The following is a 26,943-nucleotide window of genomic DNA, read 5'->3' as shown; positions in this document are numbered from 1 at the left end:
GAAGAACAAGCTGGATTCAGCCAAGTAGAGGCTGTCAGGATCAGATTTTCACTTTATGAAAAATAACTAGAAATCGTGGGAATATAACAAAGATCTGTATTTAAGTTTTGTAGACCTGCAAAAGGAATATGATAAAGTGCCAAGAGAAACGCTATTCAAAACGCTATAGTTGTATGGTGTCAAAGGGGCATTATTTCAAGGCAATACGTAGTCTTCATTTGAGTTGTAGGTCAGCAGTTAAAACTGAATGGAGTAGAGTATAGGAAGATGGTATGATGTTAAATCTAGTATCAGACAAGGATGTACTTTATCCCTTCTCTGATTAATTATTTAAATGGATCTCATTATGAAGGAAAGTGATATTAACCTGATATCAAAATTGGAGATGTTAATCTCAGCCCTTTACTTTATGCAGCTGATGTTAAACTTCTAATAAATTCAGTACAAGTCTGAAAGATTCCCTGACTAAACTCAATAACTGTTGTAATATATCTGGTATGAAAATCAGCAAATAGAAGACAAAGACAATGAAAATAGGCAGAAACATTGAAAATATCATCTGCATCGTGAATGGAGAACCTATAGAATAAGTAAAATATTTCAGTTACTTAGGCACGATTTTTAATGAAAATGGTAAATTAAATATGAAAATAGACAATAGACTCAACAAAGCCAGTATGGTAGGAAGTCAACTGAATAGATTTATACGGAATAAGAGAGAAATTAGTCACTAAATTATGTGCATACATGACATCTTTAAACCAATTTTAACTTATGGATCTGAGAGCAGAGTTAGAAATACACTTGACCAAAGACTAGAGAACACAGACATGAGAGTCCTGAGAAAGGTTAGGGTGTGAACAGATGGCTACAGTGGCAATATCATGTTAAATTAAAAACGAGGATATTAGGAAAGACTTGATATTGTTAACATCCACGAATCTGTTAGCAGAGTTAATCTCAGGTGGTATGTTCACTTCAACAGAATAGGAGAGAAAAGATTAGCAAAACAAGTGTTCTCTGCCAGGTTGGTAGGTAAAAGACCCAGAGGAAGACTAAGATATAGGTAGATTGATATAAAAAGTACCTTAGAAGACAGAAATATAAGATCTGATAATGTTGGAGTCAAGATTCCAACATTACAGAACAAAATAACAGATTGATTTGGAAGAAAATTTGATAGGAAGTTAGTAACGATGTAAGTTTTTCATGTAGTACTATCAGAATATCCTATACATCCCTTGAGAATACATGTCAGGATTTGATGATGATGATAATAATAATGATGAGGTCAGTGTCAGTTGTAAATTCTGAAAACTACTATTCAGAAAACCCGTAATGTATAAATATTTCATGATACACATGATGGCATATTTTTTCATTTATATTTGGAATGATTTAATATAAGCGAAATATATTATATTTCGCTTATATTAAATAATTCTTTTTGAAACATGAAGATGCTTTCTCCACCACCTAGTGGTCAGACTACTTTCACATATGTTTGCAAGTGTGAAGTTCGCTATATACGCGAGCGAAATATTGCGACATCCTACACCATGGGGAAAGAACTTTCGAAACGTGGGACATAACTGCTTGATTAATTGTAGATGTAAAACTGGTAGAAAAATTAAAGTAGCAAAAAAATAATAAATAAACAAAGTGGTCCACTCCCATACGCACGGAATCTGTATTTTTTTAATTTACATTGAAAATAAAAAAAAGGGGTTTTGGTTTATCTAGTTTGAAGAGTCTTACTGTAATTTTGAATTGAAAAATGAATAAAAAATATTGACTAACAGAAAATAGCATTTGTATTTGCATTTTCAGTTGACTAAATAGACAAGGTTATTCCCAATACAAAAATAAATAAATAAACAAATAAGGAAATAACGTGTGTGATTTCTTAATTACGTTACTCAACAATCCTATAAGTTTCACGTTTCTATAATGAATAAAGAAAAATAATGGTTGGTAGCAAAAGTTGCCGTATTATAATCACTTTAACAGAAAACGACATTATATATATATATATATATATATATATATATATATATATATATATATATATATATATATATATATATATATATATATATATATATATATTAGTTCCAAACCGACATCATATATATATATATCTCCTTCCTAGCTGTCAAATTGATTAACCTGACCAAACTGACCTAGATAGTGTTTCATAACCATCTGAAATCTTTAGAAGTTTATAATTAACGGGTAGCTGAAGTAAAGAAATCCAAACCACTATGGCAACGAGAACTGAAATATCCAAGAGGAAGATTTAACTTTAAGTCACTACACATCCACAGGATCATCATTATGGAAATCAATTATTCTCATCAACCAACTCTACTTTAAAGGGATATTGTTCTGTATTCCTAGTAGCGTTTTTCTTTACACTACTCACAAAGTCATAAAAATACGTTAATATCACTGAGAAAGTCGAATTGGCTATATAGCCCCTGGAGCTTATAATGAGCCTCTTATATGCAGTATCAAGAAAAACACTGACGTGAACCGAACCGAAGTGGAATTATTAGTTCCAAACCGACCTGCTACTCTCAAATATAGATAAGTCAATAGCTCAAAATATTTCTGACAGATAGCCGAGAGCCCCTTCAAACCATTGTCTTTAATTTATTTCTTATGAAAATGATGGGAAATTTCACTGGAAACTTTTTTATTTTTCCCACCATCACGAATGCGCGATCATTAATTCCAACTTTCCAACTCACACCTTAAACGTGTCCACTACCATCTTCAGTCTACCAAACCACACCTACTCTTTTTGGCAAAAACTCAAATTTCAACCCCCCCCCCAGCACTATTCATCTCAACCTTCCAAACTACACATTCTTTAACTCCTTCAGCCTAAGCGTGGCGTCTACGCATACATCCGGCTTCGACATACCTTGCCAGAGAGAGCACCCAACCTGGAATCGCCCAGCTTTAGGCGATTCTTCGTACTTTTGTAAAAGTACGAAGCAATGTGTATGTAATAAATTTTCTTTGGATGAAAATATCCTTCTCCACTCAGTCAAATTCAATCGCTGTCTCTATCGCTCGCCTAATGCCACCAACTACTCTGAGCTCTTTAATTCCCTCTCCTTAAAAATTGATTTTTGACACTCAGATATCGACGAACTCAGTCTGGGAATGTTCGACCGTCCGGCACATCATCAGAGGCGGACTTCGCAGTCAACCTGGAAAATGATGCACGGACATCTATCAGTTGTCCGAACTGTCCTCAGAGAGTTGGATTTCTTAGGTCACCACGATCAACGCCAAAAGACATTTAGACTGGATCTTTCACACCGTTCCTGAACCGTAGATGACTGGGAAAGGGTCCTGTGGAACGACAAATCATGTTTCAAAATGTGTCACTCTGATGTTTGGATCTAGAGATTACTCGGGGAACGGTTCCGGCAGGGCTACATAATTCCAATTGTCAAGTTCGATGGAGGCTCGATAATGGAATGGCGATGTTTCAGGTAGATGGGGATTGGTCGATTGGTGGACGTGCCCAAGATCATGACGTCTGATGGCTATCTTCATGACCCTTGCATGTTTCAGCAGGACATTGCTCCATACCATACTGCAATGCGTGTCCGAGACTGGTTTGCACAAAACAACGTTGAACTATTTGATTGACTGACCAGTCAGAGTCCGGACCTCAATCTCATCGAACAACTTTGGGACGAATTAGAACGCCGAATTCGCTGCAGACAACAGCGGCCATTATCAGCAGCATAGAAATGGGAGTAGTTTTGCGCGAGGAATGGAAGAATATTTCTGTTGCGACGTATAAGAAATTGGTTGAAGGCATTCCCCAAATAGTAGGTGCTGTCATTCAGTCCAAAGATGGTCCCGCTCTGTACTAGAAATGTAATTAAAACGCATGTTTTTTTACCACAACTAGGTATCCAAATACTTTTGTCAACATAGTGTATATTTTCGATTTCAGCAATGTGCTCATATACAGTAATTAAGGTGTAGAATAACCTGAGCAGTTAAGCCACGGATTGTTGCGTTGCGTCTGTGGCGAGCCAGTAAAGCTAAAGATGTTATGTTTCGTGACCTTCTTACGACATGTAAAAGTACGAAGCAATGTGTATATAATAAATTTTCTTTTAAAATTGGAAAAACGGTTAGCAACATATTTACTGAAAATAATATATAGAGAAAATAACATATAATCTTTGATGATTCGATAAATTTACAGAGAGAGAGAGAGAGAGAATAATCTTAATAGAAGGAATCCACGTGGATTATTTCTAATAAAATCTTCTATCATCGTTACAATTTATGATAATACTCAAGAAAAGTGTGGTTTAATAGAAATGATCGACTATTAACCACACGAGAGATACTAAGGGGGGAAAAAATGAAATTTCCATTGCCTAATTGGTTGTGTTATTTAGAATTACAGCTAAAGCATCTAATTAGGTCTACGTGGTCGATGTATTATGAGGAAAGTAAATCCCGAGATTCTGAAAATAAAAAAAAAACAACTGCTACTTCATTATGAGCGGAAGGCATTTTCAAACTTCAGCTGAATTCGTCAGAAACAGTTCTTTACCGTTTCTTTACCGTTTACGGGATTTACTTTACCCACATCCTGCCATCAGAGCGATCAGACTGGAAACAAGTGAACCTTGATTCATCGCTCCAGAGTACCGTTTTACACTGTTCAGTTGTGCAGTTCACATGCTCTTTTCACTAGACTAGACAAGCTGCCTTGTTCGTTGTTGTGATGTTCGGCTTGTGTGCCGCTACTTTTCCTTGGAAACCCAGTAAATGGAGTTCTTTTCGTACAGTATTAGTGCTCACCATGGTGATATCCGCTCTCTGGAACTGATCGCGGATGGTATGTGCCAATTGTAGCTGGCTTTTGCATGCCACCCATTTTACCACCCTCTGTCCCTGTCAGTCATTTTCAGTGGCCACACTGGGTGTTTTCCGGCTACAGTGATGCCAGAACGTCTCCATTGTGGATCACATCACCAACCGTTCATTTTGGATGCTTCAGTTGAGCGGAAATGGCACGTATGGACATGCCACAAATGTGACGCCCAGGATGTGACCTGGGTGTCACATCCTGGGCGTCACATCAACTCAGTGACCTCTCTCGAAGTCACCGAGTTCACGTCGCGTTGCCATACCACCTGTGTGGAGGCAGTCTGGTGACCCGTGTTACTATAAAGAAGACAATTCCCCATGCCACAAAACTGCAGCTGTTATTGAATTGAATGGTATGAAGAGATTGGTGTTAAACGACTGTCCTGCTCTGCGCAGAGTCCTAACCGCAATCCCATCGAACACCCGTGGGACGAACTGAAGTGATTGAGATCCAGAGCAGCACGTCCTCGATCTGTCGCTGAACTTAGTGCTACTTTGATGGAAGAAGGGTGACAAATTCCAGCTATTGTCTGCCACATATTGGTGGAAAGTCTCTCTCAAAGGGTGAAGGTGGTGATCAAAGCCAAAGGTTATTCAACTGCTACGATGAAATATTGCTTCCTACTATCTGTACACCATATTTTATGTTATTAACAAACCTGGAATGTTCCATAACTTTAAATAACAGGGATCTCCGGACAATTATTGTGTGTGTGTGTGTGTGTGTGTGTGTGTGTGTGTGTGTGTGTGTGTGTGTGTGTGTGTGTGTGTGTGTGTGTGTGTGTGTGTGTGTGTGTGTGTGTGTGTGTGTGTGTGTGTGTGTGTACGTGCGCGTGCGTGTGCGTGTGAGAGAGAGAGAGAGAAAATTAAAGATGCCAGGAAGTTATATTATCGACCTTTATTGAGGTCTCTAGTGGGAACCAGACCCGGAAGTGATACCAAAGTTGAACAGTCAGTTTTTTTTTTTAATTTTTATTTTACACTTGGATAAAGGATTTAAAACCAATAATATAATATCTTGGCATATTTAATTTATAGTATAGCCAATTTAAAAAGCCTTTCAAGAAGGGATATGAAAAATGAATTTCAACGTCCAGTGTGGGATTATCATCTACACCTGGTCTGCAGTGGCTTAGGCATTCATATTATATTTCTAGCATAGGATCTCCCAATTATCATCTCTTAATAAGTTTACCCGGGTTGCTAAAATACTATAGAGTCAATGTACTGTGTGTATCTTTCGTATATGGTAGTTAAAATACACTATTTCAAGTAACATAATAAATATACCTCGAATAAATAAATAAAAATAATATTATACATTAATTTATTTATATTAATTAATATAAAATTAAACTGGAATCATATATGACTTGATTTCTCTGTTACAGTTACGTCCATAAAGGATTTAAAACTCACAGTGACGTTATAGAAGCTACAATAAGAGGTGGATAAGCCAAAGACTATCTCTGAAGTTCAAACATTTGGGGGAAGGTGAGAAATCAGAATAAATTTTCAGAACAATCAGCTTATATGGAAAGTTTTTATTTATACAATACTGACACCGTGGAATTCACTGGTTTTACCTCTATTTTACTGAGGCACGGTCCAGGTGGATAGTATTACTAATAAAAATATTGTTATGTTTATAAATGCGCATGTATATTTTATGAAATTTAGTCATTTGATATATTTTTAAACAAGATGTTTGAATAAGTGCTTAGAGAAGTCAGTTTCAGAATGAAACGCATGGATCTGTAAATTCCTGCCGTGACAAGATCTGTGACGGAGTATACAGAATATGTAGGAATCAGCTTTTATATATAACATATATACAGGAATCAGCTTTTATATATAACATATATACAGGAATCAGCTTTTATATATAACATATATACAGGAATCAGCTTTTATACATAACATATATACAGGAATCAGCTTTTATACATAACATATATACAGGAATCAGCTTTTATACATAACAGTCAGAGGCGTAGCTAGAGGAAGGCGGAAGGGGCGATCCGCCCTGGACGGCACTTTCAACCTTTTTGAACTTTTGCAGTTAATTCTAAAATACAGTCTCTAGAACTCAGTTCCAAATATTGTAATACTATTGCGAATTTTCCTCAAACATGCTGTAAGTGTTTCTGGTTGTGAGAGGAGTTTTTCTAAATTAAAATTTATTAAGAAGTACCTACGTTACTATGAAATAGACTTCGCAAATGCCATCGACGATTTTGCTAACAGAAAAGCAAGAGAAATAACACTTTAGAATGTTGGAATTAAAGTTTTACTTCAAAAATTAAACACAGTGACTTAGTTTATTTCACTATACGTCGTTTTGACTTTTTGTATTATATTTGGTGTGTGTGTTGAGAGGGGCGGCAAACTCAGGGACCGTCCTGGGAGACAAAAGCTCTAGCTATGACTGATAACAGTAGAGTACCTGTACAGATTTTGAAAGAGGTGTTATCATAGGATGTCATACGAGTGACTTTTCGATTCTTGACATTGGTAATGGATTGCATTACACAAAATTAAACTAAACTAAACTGAATCATCCAAAACTAAACCCCAAAATTATCAGGTGATGAAAATGTGATGGGGTGGGGAGTACACCTCAGAAAACAAAGGCACAGTAACATCCACGTGACTAACACTAAGGAACCAAAGTGGTGCTCTCGATAGTCCGATATGGAACGATCAATGAGGGGGTTCAAAACGTAGACAAGAGTTCCGGTTAGTATTAAGATACTACGTAAATAGCTATACGGTTCCATTTTCTAAGGAAAGACAGCTACATATACAAAAAATAACCATGGCAATCAACAGGGGGGAACTACACTGGTCTAAAATACACCACAACTGTCCTATACAGTGTTGGAACACCGTTATATGGAACTAATAATCATGCTACACTCTTTTCCGATAGGAATGGAAGAGATGGTTAGGCCAGTGCTCCCGACAACAGTACACTGATGATTATGATGAAAACAGAATGGCTCACAATACTTGACTCATATTATTGTTATTATTACAAACTTGTAAGAGTATGCCTGGAGAGGTTAAAAGTGTGATCAATATTACAGAAGATATTACACATTTCTTGAGGTGTGTGCTATTTAGGTTTCCAGAAATATAGTGCTGTCCCAATATTTATTTGAACGTAACATGCAATTAGACAGGCTACCTATCCTGTCACTCTTCATTTCTCCAGGAATTTATCTGCCGATAAATACGTCAAAACACCAAATTTCCGAAGATTACGGACTTCCAGAGAATGAAATCTCCTCGAATTCTGCAGACTGTAAGTAGATATCACGAGTATTAATATTGCAGTTTGTAATCTTTATGGGTTGTTGTATGGTAAGGCTAGTTTATCTATTGACCAGATAGGTTTATTTCTCATGATTAGCTTTCCCATACGTAAATCTACACTCCGGAGGTCGATATTTCCTAAAATTCTATAATTCATATATTTATTACCTTTTTTTTATTTTTGCCCAATAATATGTGGAACATGTGACCATCATTGGTACACTTAAGGGAACCTTAAAACATATTTTTACTGATCTAGAAGAAAAACGTAGACTACCCGATCAGTCTGTAAGCTCACAAAAGTTTGTATCTTTTCCACAATAGGTACACACCGGAAGAAGGTAGAAAACAGCCAATCATGTGAGGTTGTGATTAATGCGTACAAAAAATCCAGTCATCTGAGGATGATTAATACTCATCTTTGTTTCAGAAAATTGCTTATCGTTACTATAAAATGTTACAAATTCCTTGCGTATTGTCATTACTGACTATTTTATTGTTATACTTCATCAACTGTTTTACGAGTATTTTTAAGTACTTCTATAGAATAAGAGTATCGTTTGTTCACATTCTGATGTTTAAGGGAAGCAAGGCATGGGGAAATAGTTAGTATCCAATAAAAAGCGTGTCTTCTAGAATATTTACATTTTCAACATTATAGGGCAGGGGTGTTCAACCCGTCGATCGCGAAGCGATTTTTGGGCGATATCTGGTGTATTCCTCCTTACTTACAAACTTAATTAAAACTGAAAACATAATATTTTATTTATCATTATTTTGTATTATTTTTAATTCGCTTTAAGTGTATTGCTATTGTTTATTTATTTTTCGTTAAAGTTGTCAACTCAGTAATTTTCTTATAAGTCCGGGTAAATGAATTCATTTGGATCAGTGGAAGTCAAACAGCGAGCCGAGTGAATACAATTATAAGCAAAGTGTAAAAACTCGATTGTAACTTAAATATTAAATATTCCAAAGCACATTACATCGATTTTTTACTTAGGTTAAGTCCCATGTGAATATTGTAAAAAAATAAACTTTGTCTGTCTCGGTATAGTTTGTATTTGATGTGTTTGTAAATAACTCTTTTCAAGCTAACTCTATATACTGCTTAATAAGAATATGTTAGAGTGTTAAAAACAAAGGCAATGTTTTTGTTGCCGAAGCTGTACATGGCGGCATTAGAAAGATTGTTATTTAAACTTGTATGTATGAGAAAGGTTTGCAGGCTCTAAGTGTAAAGATCTCCGAAGTCAGTCAGAAAGAGTTCAAACAACTTTCCGATGGCCAGCAACCTACAATCAAAGGAAAACGGAGGAGAACAAAAAGCGTGCCGAACTTGAAACTTAAGATGAAAGACTCATACCGATTCTTTGGGGATTGCCAAACTTCATGCGAGGTCTCAGAGGAGGCCTAATAAAAAGGGACTGAAGCAAGCAGAAGGGGTCTCCCGGTTCCAGAATTGCTGTCAGAGAGGAGGCTACCCGGTCCAGAGTCGCCGTCAGTGAGACTGCCCGGATCCACGTTGCTTGAGAGAGGAGTTTCCCGCTTCCAGAAAGGAGCTTCTCGGTTCGCGATATCGCTAGAGAGAGACTACTTCTAGGCCGCAGACAAGGTTTCGAATTGCCGAAAGGAAGAGTTCCAATTGCCAGAGAAAAGTTTCCAGGCCAGGTTAATGTCAGACATTCACCAGTGTGTGTTGCGTTTTCATTACAATTTGATGAATCAAACGACTTCACTGATATTGCTCAGTTAATGGTATTTATTCGCATGGTATTTCAAGATTATTCAAGTAAAGAAGAACTTTTGAAAATTATACCATTATTAGGAAGGACTAGGGGAGAAGACATTTTTTCGGCATTTGATGAATTTGTGAAACAACACAAACTTCCGCTTTTTAAACTTGTGTCTATTACTACTGATAGTGTTCCTGCAATGATAGGTAATAAATCAGGCTTCATTTCATTATGTAAAAACGATGACAAATATCCAGATTTTTTAACGTACCACTGTATTAATCAACAACAAGTACTGTGTAGTAAAAGATTAAACACAAAAGATGTTTTGGATATTACATTTAAAATTGTAAATTCTGTTCGAGGAAAAGCCCTGCAACGGCGGTTATTTAAATTACAGGCATAATGATAGGGAACTTCTGTTGTACAATAATGTTCGCTGGCTCAGCAGAAGTCAATTTTTAGAAATATTTCTTGTATTTAATTAACGATATAAAAAAGTTAAGTATAGTCTCTGGGAAAATCAAGAAATGCTTCGCTATGATTTAAAAAAATTTATTCGTGAGATAGAATTAGTTGAGGAAGAAATAAATTCAAGATTTAAAGATTTTAATAAAATTGATATAAAAAATTTTCTTGATGAAAAAGGAGATATTTATCCACAACTGAGTGATAAGAGATGGTTGTTACACTTATCATTTTTAGTAGATTTCTGTACGAAATTAAGCAATTTAAATTTAGAGTTACAAGGTAGAGATAAAAATTTAATTGACATGTTGAGTTTAATAAAAACTTTCCAACAATACTTACTTTTATTAAAGAATAATTATATAATAAATGACCGCGAATTTAGACATCTCCCATATTTATTAAAAATGTTTGAACAAAATCAAGAAATGCTTCGCTATGATTTAAAAGAATTTATTCGTGAAATAGAATTAGTTGAGGAAGAAATAAATTCAATATTTAAAGATTTTAATAAAACTGAAATGATTGTATCTTTTATCAATAATCCATTTCAAGAAAACTTGAACATCACAGAAATTTCTAATAAAATTAATGGGTTGTTTGATATAAACCAAGCTGAAGTAGAACTTGAGATAAGAAATATTCAGAATAGTTTACATTTAAAATCAATAAACAATGAAGTCATTTGGAAGTATGCACATGAAAAATTCCCAATATTAACTGATATTGCGCAAAAAAATTCTGTCGTGTTTCTGATCGACATACTTGTCAGAATCCGCTTTTTCAAATATGACCGTCATAAAAAATCAATTAAGAAACCAAATTACAAATGATCATTTGGATGATTGTTTGCGATTGGCCACTTCTTCATATCAACTTGACTATGAAACTATTGCGAGGTCCAAACAATGTCAAATTTCACATTAACTTTTTTTTTTAATCAACCAGCATTTCCTGTGACTTGTGAGTTTGTAATCAATCTGTTGTTTTTTCTAACTTTGGTTTTCCAAAATAGAGAAATAAATATTTTATTCCAATATATTTTTTTTGTATTAAAATAATTAAAAGTGATAAATAAATTTTTAAATGCACAAATAAAGTTTTTAGTTGTTTATTTGTGCGTAATCAGATATCAGGTTAGGGGAACGTGATCTATATAAGAGAGTAGATCGCCGAATAACTTTTTATAGAAAAGTAGCTCGCGTAGTAAAAAAAGATTGAACACCACTGTTATGGGGTAAACAGATTGCAATTTCAGTTTAAGCAACTAAGAATATGAGACCGATATTATGTCTATTAATTGCGCTTGTTCTCAGGCCTTTTTGCCGGGATGGAAAATTAGTTTCTGGACGAAAAAAGAAAAACAACAAAAAAAAAATTCTTTCTGTATGATACCGGCTTACTCGGCATCAACTAAAAAGAACCCTCATCACATAAATAATAACCTTAGCTATAATCTACCGGACTCTTTCAGCTCTGCTATCCGATATTGGCACACTCGTGAAATCAGACGCAAGCAGCTGCTTAACAATAGAACTTCAACACGGACTATAGCTACAGTTCAAAACTAATTGAATTTATAATAGTCGTTTGTATAGTGATACGATGTTTCTTATAGTGTTTATTTGCTTTCTATGTTCCCACGCCTGAAGAAGTGGGACAATCCGATGAAACATGTTGCGTTTTGAATAAATTTAATTGTTATTCTAGTCTCGGTTATAGTCAGTATATATAAATATGAACATATCCCAATACCGAGTTAATACTACAAATTGCTATATATATATATCTATATATACTGTATAAACTAAGTTAACTTAAGCCTTAACTAAGTTAGTATTTTAACTAATGTTGTGAATCTACTTTTAGTTAAAATACTCATTACACACACACACGCACGCACGCACACACGCACACACACACACATATATTTATATTTATATAGTATGAAAGTAGTCTTTTAACTTAAAGTAGATTCACGACATGCAGTGCCTCCATAGCACAATCGCTTCGATCGCTCTTCCAGTATTCCAGTATATATGTTCAAATCACAAGTATATATGAAAATAATCAAATACAAATAAGATTAAATCATGAGCTATCATATACGAGAGAGATAAACCAAGGGGTCCGACAGGGATGTCCCCTCTCTTTTTAATATTTACTTAAATGAAATAATAATAAAATAAAATAAAAATTTACATTGAAGTATTAAACTTTCCCCTACAGTGAACTTAAACACTCTCCTTTTTGCCGACAACCAAATAATAATTACAAATTCTGAAGATAACTTACAAAAAGCTATTTTCGATTTAAATGAGATAGCCAAAGATTATGGTATGGTAATATCAACAGAAAAATCAAAAACTATGGCCTTTAAAGGACAAGATCCAGCAAGAACTAAAATAGTAATAGATATCAAGATCTTAGAACAGGTGAATTCATTTAACTACCTAGGATGTATGATAACATATGAAAATGAAAAAGATATAAACGTAAAAATTGCAAAATATTTAATTATAAAATAACAGGTGTAATTAACTCTATATTTAAACCAAACCTAGCTTAAAAACAAACCAGACTAAAAGTATACAATACATTAGCCCTACCAGTCTTAATGTATGGAACCGAAATCTGGACAATAAAATAAAAAGACAAACAAAGATTAATAACAGCAGAAATGAAGTTTATGAGAAAAACTGCAAAGTATACCCTATTTGAATACAAAAGAAAAGAAGAAATTATGAAAGAATTAAACCAAGAACCAGTAATAAAAAAAATTAAAAAATATAAACATAAATGAAAGGAACACGTTCAAAGAATAAAAACAGAAAGATTACCAAAACAAGCCTTAAAGTACAAGCCATTAGAAAAAAAAAAAAAGAAAAAAAAACCAAGACGTCCTCTTAAACGATTCAACGATGACTTCTAAGGCCACAACAGGCCATACTAGGCATAAATCCTTGATACGCATGATGATGATATTCCAATACACGCACAGAGAAAAAAATTATTTTTATAACAACTAACAACTTTTATGAAGACACCAGTGATACACAAGGTTATCAGGCTGTTTTCTCCATTTCAACCCGAAAGATCATCAGTTATTTCCCGCAGGAAATTCATCTTACAAAAGCAAACGCTTTTTTAAGATGAATTTTTTTCCAGCACCATCACGGTGTTCATTATATTCAACTTGGCTCTTACAGATTTAGGAGTAATTACTCTAAATCACAACGGATTTATATCCAATTATAAGAATGACAACTGGTAAGTAACGCATACGATTCTTCCGTTCATTTGTTTTAAAATTCCATTCTACATAGTTCAATCTTTGCTTAATAAAATAAGCGTTACATATGATGATATATAATTATATATATACATGATAATCACAGGCGGAAAGATCAACTTTATTATTCATTCAACATGTTGCTAGTGGTATCAGTAGCTCATTCTTAAAACGCACACGCGCGCACACACACACACACACACACACACACACACACACACACACACACACACACACACACACACACACACACACACCAATTATTAACAGCGCGAACGATGGCTTCAAGACAACGAACACACAGAACAGTTTCGAGCATACAGGAAAGTACGATATTTTATCTAGGACATACAAATCCTGTTGATCAATGGATCAGCGTAGAGCACGAGAATAACCCCGTCAAGAACACAATGCCTGACTTATACAAGTGCCTGGATAATACTCTCTCCTGTAGCCTGGTAAATGGAGGGAGTTTCCGTCTAATAAATAACCAATACATCCTAAGGGGATGTGAGTAACACAACCATTCCTGCATTATCCCCAATCCCGTACACGACATGACTCTCTTTTCTCATCGCCACAGAAGTTCACCCCAGATCATAAATAAGACTCTATTTCTTTGTTGTCACGACTACACGAGCTTCAGCATTATAGCTTGGAATCTGTAGGTTGGTCGCAAAATGGGGAGAGCGAGCCTCTTGTATGCTGAGCGGACAATCAGCAAGATTTTATTTCTTCTGATTAGGGTTTATATATGTTAAGCACCTTCTGCGCCTAACACTGTCGACTCACAAATGGAAATGTAGACATTCTTATGAAAATAAGAAAAGAAAGGCAAAAAATGTTAGCCTTAAAACTGCGTTTTAGTGGTTGTAGCACATTTAATTATTATTCTTATAAACTGAACTCGTATTAAGAATCGTTAAAATCTTATTTATTTTTATACAAATCAGTTATCTAGAAATAGTTGATTACAGGAAATATAAGCCGTTCGCGCTGATGAATGTAGGAGATAATGATCAGAAAAAAAGATTTAATATATCAAAATCATTGTTATAGCGTGCAATGTTTCTCTCTCTCTATATATGTGTGTGTGTGTGTGTGTGTGTGTGTGTAAATTTACAGGTATACCATTTTAAAAATGCTATTATATTTTCTGGCCACGATTGGCTGATTAGATATCGTACCTCCTCTCCAGCCAATAAAGATATCGAGGGGAGGGGGGGGTTCGAGTCCGATTGCAAGAATGTTTTAGGTAGTACATGAATTTCATCGCGCGGTGTAAGACTATCTGTTTAATGCAGTGTCTTGAAAAAAGTTACATGTTTGGATAGTAAGAGCAGGGCCCAGTTTACTTAACCGTTATCCCGCTAACAGTACCAATGTATGATAAGTTGATTATTGTTATTGTTCTTGAATCGATGACCAAAGAAACAGACCAGCATAATTATGTCAGTTAAATGTGTGTGTTTTTCTGGCCCAGTTCGTCTATTTTGCTGAATTTAAAACCCGAATTTCTAGAAAGAAAGTCCTATCATATTTCTACGGAGAACCACAACCAGTTTTCTGCTAATTTTGAAATAGCAATAATATACAGATAAAATTGACAAAAAATGAAAACGGTGACACGTTTCGATTAATATAGCGTTGGTACGCCGTGGGCATCCAGTATAATTTTGAAACAGCCTGTAATCTTCGAGGGAGAGACTCTATCAGTGCTTGGAACTCAACAGGAGGATTTTTACACCATTCATCCGATAGAAAGTGGATCGATTCGCCTTTGTCGTTTGGAGATGGAAAACGATGCCTGAAGGCTCGCTCCAAAATGTTCTATAGGATTTAGGTCTGGCGATTGGGATGGCCATGTCAGACAGATCACCTCACAGTCATGTTTCGCAAACCGTTGAGTGACCGCATTTGCTCGATGAATAGGAGCATTATCCTGTTGAAATGTGGCTGGTGCGGAGGAGAAAATTGTGTCAACATGAGATGAAGATTATTACTTATGATTGAAAGATAATGTTCAACATACACTTTGCCTTCCAATACAACAAGTAGACACAAACCATGCCCATGAGAATGTGCCCCAGACTATTAGAGAACCATCAAATATTTCACACAGTTGGAAACAAGCACTCTGACCGGTAAGCCTCCTTAGGCTGACGCCACACACGTATTCGTCTGTTTCCAGCAAAAAGTGTGAACGTGAATTCATCGGACTATATCACATACCTCTCACTGTTGTGTGATACACACGTAGCCGACACGGCTACGTGCGTTGACGGGAGTGATAAGACTTGTGTAAAGCAACCCCACCTTGATATCCAACTCTGTGTGGTTCCCGGAGCAGAATTTTTGTTGAAATGGGGTTCTCACTGCGTGTTAAATTTTTCACACAACTGCTAAGCAGTAGCCCACCTATTTTTTGTGGTACTGCGCACTAATGCTCGAACGTCCCTCTCTTGCAGTAAGTGCTTTCGCCCACTATTGTATTTCGCTGATGATGTCAGCCCTGTCGACTGCCATGCTGATATAACCTTAGAGACTGTTCCTCGCCTAACGTGCAATTTCAGCTGTTCTGGTCACAGATGAACCTGCCAGTCTGACTACAACAATCACGCCCCGTTCAAAGTGACTCAGATCCTCTCTGGATTCCATTCTAACATGCAACAAACGGCGGTAAGCCTTCGTTTGCCGAGAATAAGAGTGGGAGAGTTTCTGAAATGAAGGAAAGAGTGTATGATGACTCGTTATTAAGAGGAGTGATAGATGGGAGTTTAACTAAATCGTACTTACCGAGTGCGGAATTTAAGGATGTAAGTGAGAGTATTAGAGCGCAAAACCAGGGGGTGAAAGAATTGATAGTTGTGGCGGGTACGAATGAATTGAAAGGAGATAATTTTTTCATGAGAGAGGACTTGAAAGTATTGTTAAAGGTAGCGAAAGAAAAGAGTGACAGAGTTAGAATGGTAAGTCTGTTGCCGCTATGACAGAGGAGTTTATAAGGAGGGCCATAATCGCAAATGACATTATGCGCAGGTTATGCAGACGGTGTGGTGTGGAATTCATGAACGTGTGAAATGAGTTTGATGGGCGAAAGGATTTATACAAGATGGATGGCCTGTATTTGAATGGATTTGGTGTGCGGAGACTGGGAAAAGTGTTGCTGAATGAAGTGAAAATGGATGTGCAGAACCAGGGAAACTAGAACTACCAAGGAGGGGGGGGGGGGAGTGGATATGCGGACATCAGTGAGACAGTTGAGTGTAAGAATGTATATAATGTACCCGAGCCAGTACTAAGGATAAAAAATGGGAATGGTATATTTTGAATAACGCATCAAGATAGGGGTGGGACAAAGGGATCACTTCATTTCATGTATACTAATGCCAGGAGTATTATAAACAAGAAGGAAGAATTTTTAGCCTTGATTGGCTCTTCCTGGCCACAGGTTATTGGCATTAGTGAAACATGGCTGACGGAAGATGATATAGTTAGTGGGATAGAATGTGAAGGTTATAGTGTGTTTAGCAGGGACAGAGAGAATAAAATGGGGTAGGGGTGTTATTGATGATAGCTGATGAACTGCAGCCAAGGAGAATTGAAGTTGTATCGCAGGATAGTGAAAAGAGCTCATTTGAGGCTATTTGGTGTGAGATTGAGACTGGCAGAATAAAATATACAGTTGGGTGCTGCTATAGACCAGGTGATGGAATAGATGGTGGAGATAGTATGCATAAGCAAATTGATGAAACGAGTGGAAGGAGGGTATTAATTATTATGGGGGATTTCAACTATGGTAACATTAATTGGAAGGAGGAGAGAATACATGTGAGGAAGGAAATGGATTTTATTCAGTTATTAAGGGATAACTATCTGAGACAGCATGTAATTGAAAATACTAGGGGTGTGAGAGAGAGAGAGAGAGTGCTTGACCTGGTAATAGCATCGTAATAGCATCTCAGAATTTGATTGTAATGAATATGACCATGTTGCCACCTATTAGTGAGAGAGTGATCATAAGGTCTTGACCTGGGAGGTGGCTAAAGCTGTGGAATTTTCTATTAAGACAGAGTATATGTGGAATTACGTGCTGGCAAGTATGACAAGCTTAGGAGATTGCTTGGATCAGTGCCATGGCATGTACAACTGCAAGGGCATGTTGATAGGGCATGGGAAGTGGTCAAGAAGCATTTACAGGAGGTTATGGCTGATTGTATACCTAGGGTCCGATAGGGGTTAAATGGATGAATAACACCATAAAGCTTGAGCTGCAAAAAAAGAAACAACTGTGGAGGGAATTTAAAGAAAGGGGTGGGTGACCTGCAGGCACACGAACGGTATAAAGTGCAGGCCAGAAGGGTAACGAGTGTGGTAAAAAAAGCAAAAGCGGATTATGAAAGGAAACTAGCTATGCAAGCTAAAGAGAATCCCAAACAGTTCTTTCAATATGCTGCAAGCAAGAAAAAAACTGTACACGGCAAAATGATTTTAAGCAATGACGATGGTAAGGAGGTCACTGAATCAGTCGATATAGTGGAGTTACAGAGCGAGCACTTTGCAAAAGTATATCACCCAGGTGGTGACATTGAAAAATGAAAGAACCATTAGTTTATACTGAATTGTGATGAATGAAGTGGAGGTGAATAGTCTATTACAGAACCTTAATCTGAGTCTCGGGGTCTAGTTTAGTCCCGAAGGTGTGGAAAGAGGGGAAAATAGTTTCACTGCATAAAGGAGGATCCAAGACTACGGTTGCAAATTACTGACCGATCAGCATATCAGGAGTCGTTGTCAAGGTCTTGGAGAAAGTAGTCAAGGGAAAAATACAGGAATGGATTGATGAAAATGAGATACTGTACGGGGGGACAGCATGGCTTTATGAAGGGTAGATCATGCCTCAGTAACTTGCTCAAGTTTTATAACAAGGTGACCGCTGAACTGGATAAGGGTAATGGGTTTATAGTGATATTGCTGGACCTGGCAAAGGCGTTTGACAGGATACCACATGGAATTCTAATCCGTAAACTACAACATATGAGAATGGATATAGGGTTGGTGAGATGGATAGGTGGGTGGTTGATGGAGAGATATCAAAGAGTAGTTTATTCAGGAGTAGAGTCCAAAAGACGGCCTGTGACTAGTGGTGTGCCGCAGGGTTCTGTTCTTGGCCCACTGCTGTTTAATCTGTTCATTAACGATACAGGGAAGGATCTAAGAGGAACAGTTCATTTGTTCGCTGATGATGCAAAGTTGGGTAGGGCGATAGTGAATGCAGAAGATATCAAAATCTTGCAGGATGACTTGGATAGATTGGAGTTCTGGGCTAAGTAGGATGGATGTCTAATGTGACAAAATGTAAGGTTATGAATTTTGGGGTGAAAAGATTAGCAGCAGTATACCACATTGGTGGAACTGTACTGCAGGAGATTGATGAGGCCAGGGACTTGGGAATGTTGGTGGATAGGGAGATGAAGTTTAGGGTGCACATTACAAAAGTAGCTAAATCAGCTCATCAACTCACTTGGTTGTTGAAAAATACCTTGTCGAGCAGAGACAAGCAAGTTATTGTACCTCTGTACCGAGCCTTGATAAGACCTCATCTCGACTACTGTGCCCAGATTTAGTCGCCTAGGTTCCTTCTTCATGGGGAGGAGGTGGAGAGGATCCAGAGGCGAGTGACTAAGATGATAGCGGGTCTATGGAATGAACCATATGAGAACAGGTTGAAGATTTGTGGGTTGCAGAAACTGGTTGATAGGCGGAAAAGGGGAGATATGATTGAGACATTCAAATTGCTAAAGGGTTTCTATAGGATTAATTCAGAGGATATTTTTGAGATCAGGACTGGTGGTAGGAGAACTAGGGGACACCTATGGAAGCTGGGAGAGTGTGGTTAGCAGGGGTGTTAGAGCCGGGTTCTTTACTTTTAGAGTGGTAAATCTTTGTGGGTGCTATGACGGTGAGTGACTTCAAGGCAAGGTATGATAGATACTGTGAGAATGTCGTATAGTTGTGTAGACATGATGTTTAGGGCTTCCCTCGATGAGTCTAAGGACTCCCTGGAGTCGCCCGTAATAATAATAATAATAATAATAATAATAATAATAATAATAATAATAATAATATAGATGTCTCTAGGAATGTCGGGAAAGTATATTTGTATATCGACTGCATGTGTGTTTCGTCTCGTAGACGCTGTATTGCAACTAACGATAACGCAACATGATATCTCAGTGTTTCCATATTTTTTTGTCCATTACCTGTACATCGATACTCGCAATGCTTTTAACTTACATAAGGTAATAATTTAAAAACCTCCAACATGGGGGAAGAACTATTACTGAAAACTGAAGCTCTAAAAATCGATATATTTCACTAAACGAACCAAACTAACGTTGTGCCAAGAAACTGTTATTTCTGGAAAGAACAGCGAAATTTGGGTGTAAATAAGTATAACCTTCAGTATGAGTTATATCTATATTACAAAATAGCATCATTTTCAAGGAGTACGTCTGATTACTAATCATGAAATTAAAATATGTATAATTTTCGACACAGCTGCTATTTTAAAGCTGCTATTTCAAAGTCGCTCCATTTCAACCCTGTGGTTTGAACTGGAGCGACTGGGAGCGTAGGGCTCTGTAGAAGTGTACCAGTCATGTGTGGTAACGTTCATGTCCACAAACAACGCAGTTACACCAGCAGCCATATGATACACTTGCTGAAAGAGACAATGGTCAGTTCCGTAGAAACGCCACAAAGTAGGAAGCATTGCACTGTTCAGAATGTTCAGATACCGCTCGTAGTTCAATGTTCGTGGCACTACAAACAGATGTCCCAGACCAAACCAGGAAAATCAGGACCATACCATCACAATGCCACCTCCGAATTTCATAGTTGGAGTTACGTAGTCTGGTAAGAGACATTCACCGGGTATCCGCCACATTCGAGTATTCATGCACAATAGTCAGTGATAATTCCTGCAGATTGACCTCATTGACTTACTATATGAGAATTGATTATAATCATAATCCGTATGATTATGCACATTCATAGCACACTAGCAAATTCAGCATCCTAGAGTTAAGTTCACATAAGTAAGCTGGTGTGGAAATTTTTTTAGAATCATCGAATGTTAATGATATTAATATTCATTATCTTACATGCTAATAAATGCAGCCCTCTGCATTTATTAGTATATATGCATTTGCTGTATATTCTTAGTTGTTGGACCATTCTCGATAAATTCTACACACACTGTCGTGCGTGAACATCCTCCCAGCAGTACGTGTCTTTGGATGGAAAAAACCTGGATTCGAATCATGTCTAAGAGGGAAAGAATTTTTATGAGGTTTTTTCAAATGAAGACAAGTTATCTGGTCTCATACGGAGATGACAGGATATCTCTAACGGAGGCGATGATATTTCATCATGCCAGAAACAGACAGTAGAGCAAACGTATTAAAAAGAAATAATATACTGCCTAATAACCATAACTGCTTCAGTAGAAATTCCGAAAGTATCAGCAAGTGATCAGCTGCTGTCCTGATGGAATTGTTGTTGTTTTGGTATTTCTGCCGAAGTAGCTATAGCTACTAGGCAGTACAGGCAAGTCGAATCACAACGGGTTTTCTGATTTGAAATAAACCAGGAAAGTGGGAGAGAATGAAGTTTTTCATTTATTCTTATGTTGTCGACTGCGAAGTGTGAAAACATTATAATAATAAACCTTTTTTTCAAATTGTTGCATATTAATAGATGCTGTAAATACGAACGAACACCGTGAGTCCAACTTCAGCATATTCTCACACTGTAGTTAACATTTCACGAATGCTGAGTAACATATCATTTACATAAAATCTATATGCTTTTATATTTCAAAGTTCACGTTTTACAACCAGCCAATGAAAGCCTGTTTGCCTCCATTCAAGTCAGTTATTCCTAAAGAAATTTCTCTGACACCTCCAATATTTATAGATAGCTAATGGAATTTCTTTTAAGCTAATAAAACTTATTTTGATAAAATACATCGTTTCTCCGCTCCTAGTGAAAGTGAACTCAACCTTGGATACTAATAAATTTTTAACTCTGAACTTCTAAAATTACTTAGGAAAAAAAAGTGAAGTACTTTACAGTTTGAGAGTAGATTGTTGGTCTTTCGCCAAGGTCACAGATTTACTTTAAGCACAAATGTCGTAGAGAGAAACCTGAATCATGACCCCAACTCATGTATGAAAGAAGAAAGAAAGAAAAAAAAACGAATATCAGTGAAGGATTTTCGATGCGTTCTGATATGATAAATCATTTAAAGGATTTAAAACAAAGATTTCTTTATATATTCCATGCTGTACACTTTATTAATGTTGATATAATTTACGCCAGTGAAAATTGCAAACTTGAGTTGCTTTCAGAATATAAATTCCATAATAAATTTAGCAACTTTCCTTTAACATCATATTGACATATATCAAATTGCTAGTGTCCTCAGAATGTGGAGTTAATAGCTTATTTCTATCAAACTTGCTCATTTAGTCTTACTTTCCGAAACAAATTTGGTCTTTCTGCGTTTATACTTGCCATAACCCTCTAACTTTATTGAGAGTAAGGGTGCCAAATTTCACTAAACTGCAGCTCAAGACGTAAACGTTTGAAACATTTCTTTTTAAAGTAACACTACAAGGATCGAATAATTTGAATAATTCGAACCTTTTGTATAACGACAGTTCTTCTTAAAATATCCAAACAATCGACAATCGAAACTCCCACTATAAAGATTATTCGGTATAATGCGCGTAGAGCATAATAAATACTTCATAAACTTTAAAAAAAATTTTTTTTCATTGTAATTCCATTTTTTACTGGCAAAACATTTTGAAATGATAACATTAATTTATTACTAAAGTAAAGCAACAAGGCGTCAATTTCGCATACGTGAGATATTAAAGTGGAGGATATTATAGATCTATCCATATTTTATAGCTAAATTTGCATGTCTGAACATTTACCAGAGAGCTTATGAAAATAAAATCTTCGGCCTCGGAGGTGCCTTGGCTTGCACTAACTAAAAGATGTGTGCGCTGTACAGCAGCCCTTATGTCCTTTTATTAGTGTTGAATCCATAATAGGATCCAACATCCTCTATATTTTGTAATTAATTATGCACTTATCGAGAGTTCGCTTATGATGAATTCAACTTTCTGACATGGGAATGTTATTGTATTGAATAGAGCGTTTTTGCCTCGGCATGGTCTCTCTCTCTCTCTCTCTCTGATGAGAGCCAACTGTTCGAAACAGCTAACAGGCCAGTGGAGCATAAATTAAGCACTGATAGAAGATGAACACATGGACTCCTGGGCAGAGTTCACGTCTTTTAACTAGTGAAAAACAAAGCAACTCCGATGTCGAAGTTATATTCCATAAGCTCTCTGATAAATTTCAAAACATTTAAGTCTTTCTGTATTTTAGCTATGAAATATGAATGGGCCCACAGTATCCTCCACTTTAATAACATTAATATATTTTCTAGATTTTTTTCGCTAAAGTTTAATTGAGCAGTTGAACTGACAAAACGATTCGAAATTATAATAATTCCTCCCCTGGATTAACGAAATTTAATGAAATTTGGAATTAAGATAATTATTAAAATATATTGAACAGTTTCAACGGTCCATGAAATGGCCAAATTAGGAAAAAGAAAGTTGTCTATAGTTCGTCTTGAATTATTTGATAATAAATATCACTATACAAGAATGTGATTACGCAATGTACCTTATTACGATCTGTCAACCATTATTTCCTTACTTGTCATTTCATATTTTCATTTTTTAAAAAACTGTTCAACACGATAGTAATTTCTTTTAAAAAAATTACCATCGTTTTGAACAGTGTTAATCGTCTGTCGAATATCGAATTAGTTAATGTCTAACAGGCATAATAGTAAATATTAGTAATCAACAATAATAGCAATTAGCTATAATTAAGAATAGAATTACCACTAAATAGATTTTTTTAATTTTTAATTTCAATCAGGATAAAGTAAAACTGTATGTTAAATGGATTTTAAGGAAATTTTACATTTCCTCTGATTGTCCATAAAAGGATGCAAAATATTTTTGCCGAGTTTCCTCTTTCACATTTTTAATATATATTTTCATAAAAGTTTCGACTAAACAATTCAAATAGATGCAGGATTACTTGAGAACAGATTGATATGGACGATCTGTTATTCAATAGCCCCAGAACGTTCAAATAATAAGAGGGAAGGGGGGGGGGGGAATGGCGTATCATTCTTATGTTAAAAATAAAAATAAAATGAATAAGATCGGTTCAGAGTGACCATGCCGTTGTATTTATTTTGCAAATCCTATTAACTTCGAAAAGAAGTTTAAATAGGATTAATATTCATTCGTCGATTGATTCGGATTATTTGTAAGTGAAGAAATATGAGTCTATCAGAATAAGAACTAGAGCATTAGCCACAAGTAATAATTTTTAAAAAATCAGCTTCATTTAAAAATTATTTAAATGTTAAATAAAATGTTTATTTAACAATTAAATAAATGTTTAAATTTAAGAGTTAATGAGTGACATAAACTTTTCTTTCGAGGTGGAAGACCTACTTTAATAGTCAAACACAAAATGAACAGCAGAGACGCGACCTCCCGCACTTAAAAGTGATAATAAATGTCTCACTAGGAGGTTCAACGCTTTCTCAGCTGCAGACCTCATTCTCCTATTGACAGATGAGTTGGTCCCTCACTTCTAAAGGTCTAAATTGTCGGTGTTCATTGTTTTTTTTTTTCCTTTCCTTTTTTGAAGGATCTCTTGAAGGTCTTCTTTGCTAGTTGCTAAGGTATTCGAGAAGGGAGATTTTTTACTGTACTTTAGTCGCCAGATGGCTGTGACCTGTAAAAATGAGGCCCAAATATACGATATCCAAAGGTATGGGACGCGAGTATAGACAAATTATTATAAACAAACGGGGAAAAGAAAAAAAAAATACAACGTTGTTATCTTGTGATAATTTACAGTTACTCGTATGACTTCAGTGTACTTTGGATGGAAAGTGTCAGATTTAAAGTATCGCGGATACGAACATTATTAATGGAACACTCAGGCTATAGTTACATAAATACAACACAGGAAGTAAGGTGAAGGTTAACAAAGAAGTTAAGTAACTGCAATGAAACATTGAGTTCCGTGCCTTTCTCTTTTTATTTTCGACCTTTTCAAGGTTAAATATTTGTTTCTGCGGCAAAGGTTGGTCGATTGGTAGAGCCTCTGCTACTAATGGCTCAGTTAAGTAAGTTTGAGCGCGGTTAGTAGTTGGAAGGGGTTTAATCGTTCGATGCTGTTGGCACACTCTCCCTCGATGAGTCTTTGGACTCCCTGGAGGTGTCAAATAATAATAATAATAATAATAATAATAATCAACGTCATATTAGCACGTGTTCAACATAAGACAATACAAGGGGAAGAAATATGGCTGTTCTACGGATTAATGATGGATTCTTATAAAATTTATAACAAATTAATGATTAAAGGTGCTGAACATAACCTTGAAAATTAATAATTAAAAAAAATCAAAATATTAACCATTAATAATAAATCAGATCTATTACCCCATGATTAATAAACAGAATTTTGATTTTTAGACTACTCGGACACAATGTTCCACTGCTCATTACTGATTTTAAAATACCGTTTATTTTTTTATGGAAATTAGTGCTAATTTCATAACATTCTGCATAAATTTATCGTATGAACTGAATCTTCACATTTCTTCTGCAGCAACTAGTTATATTAAAATGTCATTGTACTCAATAACATCAGTTTACATAATAAACATAAAAATGATTTTTATGTTTATTAACTTATTAAATGCAAACTTTTAATTTAATTAATTAATTAATTATTAATGCAATATTCTTATACAATGCAATGATAATTTCCTATATTTTCCATAAACGTATGTCCCCATTATCCACACACAATATTTATTGTCGTTGTACATTGACAAATAATTATACTTCAACTCTATGTAATGAAAGACATTTAATTCTAAACCAGCTTTATTTTACAATAGGTTCGTTTAGAGTTTGAAAGACTTAAAACTTGCATAATAGCTTCTTGATGGACAATATATTCGATATAGCAACAGAAAAAAAAATATTTCAAAGAGGAACAAGACATCACTTGCTCCAGGAGATCAACTTGGTTATAACAAGGCGAAAAAATAATTATTTCTGTTCATCGAAATGTCAAAAAGATATATTTTTACCAGAAGAATTGCCCAGAATTGTTGAATTTACTCTTCTAAACTAGTTATGGGAAAAAATTACATAAGGCAAATGAAACTGTTACGCTGCTAATGAATAATGAAGTTTCTTACTTTCTTACTTTCAGTATCAGTAATCTCGCATGTGGAGATTACTGATACTGAAAGTAAAAATTTATTAGATAAATTAATTAGTTATTTTTGTTAACATTTTATTCATTGTTAAACAAATAGTTTATTCATTTCAATACAATTTTTACTATGTAATTAAATAAATATTATAAGTTATAATATTTATTTAGATCTCTTTGGGTTCTGACCAATGACCATCTCATTAAAAAAATAAATTTTATTACACGCACATAATACTCATATGCTATAATCTGCGTGTGTAATTAGAGTAATCTTTATATCATCATCATCATCAAAAGGCGTTGGATTATCAGGAGATCTTCTTCCCTCTAATTTTTCCTCGAGTAATTTCAGAGACGTTTTCCTTGCTAATCCTCGTAAGATGTGTCCTGCTATCTTGCACACTCTCTTCATAAGGTCTTCCATGAGTGCTGTTTTGGTTCCCATTAACATCAATACCACTTCATTAGTTTTTTTTCTCGTTCCAAAAAATCTTCAGTGCTCTCTATAGCACCACATCTCAAAGGCCTGCAATCTTATAATCATTAGTAATTTATTATTCCAAAATGCTTGTTTCACCTTAGCTACGCTTGATTTTATTTCCATCTCAAAGTATTTCCATAACTGTTGTTCCATTCTGTAATCATTACTCCTAAATGATTTATTACTTGGTTTTAGCTGTATTTAATACTAAGCCATAATTCTCACTCTTTTTTATTAGTATTTCAACCATATTTTATAACTCTATTTTTGATTTCTTTATGAACATCAAATCATCGGCAAATCTAATTCTGTTAATT

General features: G+C 35.5%; 1 protein-coding gene across 2 annotated transcripts in view; it reads left to right on the top strand.

Moving 5' to 3' along the window:
• LOC150099803 (uncharacterized) overlaps positions 1-26,943 on the top strand; it is a 159,779-nt gene that overhangs the window by 27,274 nt on the left and 105,562 nt on the right. For both annotated transcript variants that reach the window (XM_090403391.1, XM_090403390.1), the window contains exon 3: positions 6,309-6,411. The gene's annotated coding sequence lies outside the window, so the exon portion shown is untranslated. The remainder of the gene's footprint in view (positions 1-6,308; positions 6,412-26,943) is intronic.

This window comes from Typopeltis vanoorti, chromosome 14 (genome assembly GCF_054136105.1).
Source record: "Typopeltis vanoorti isolate ZY-2024b chromosome 14, IOZ_Tvanoo_1.0, whole genome shotgun sequence".
In the NCBI taxonomy this organism is placed as follows: Eukaryota; Metazoa; Arthropoda; class Arachnida; order Uropygi; family Thelyphonidae; genus Typopeltis; species Typopeltis vanoorti.
This window is presented reverse-complemented; position numbering and strand designations above follow the sequence as displayed.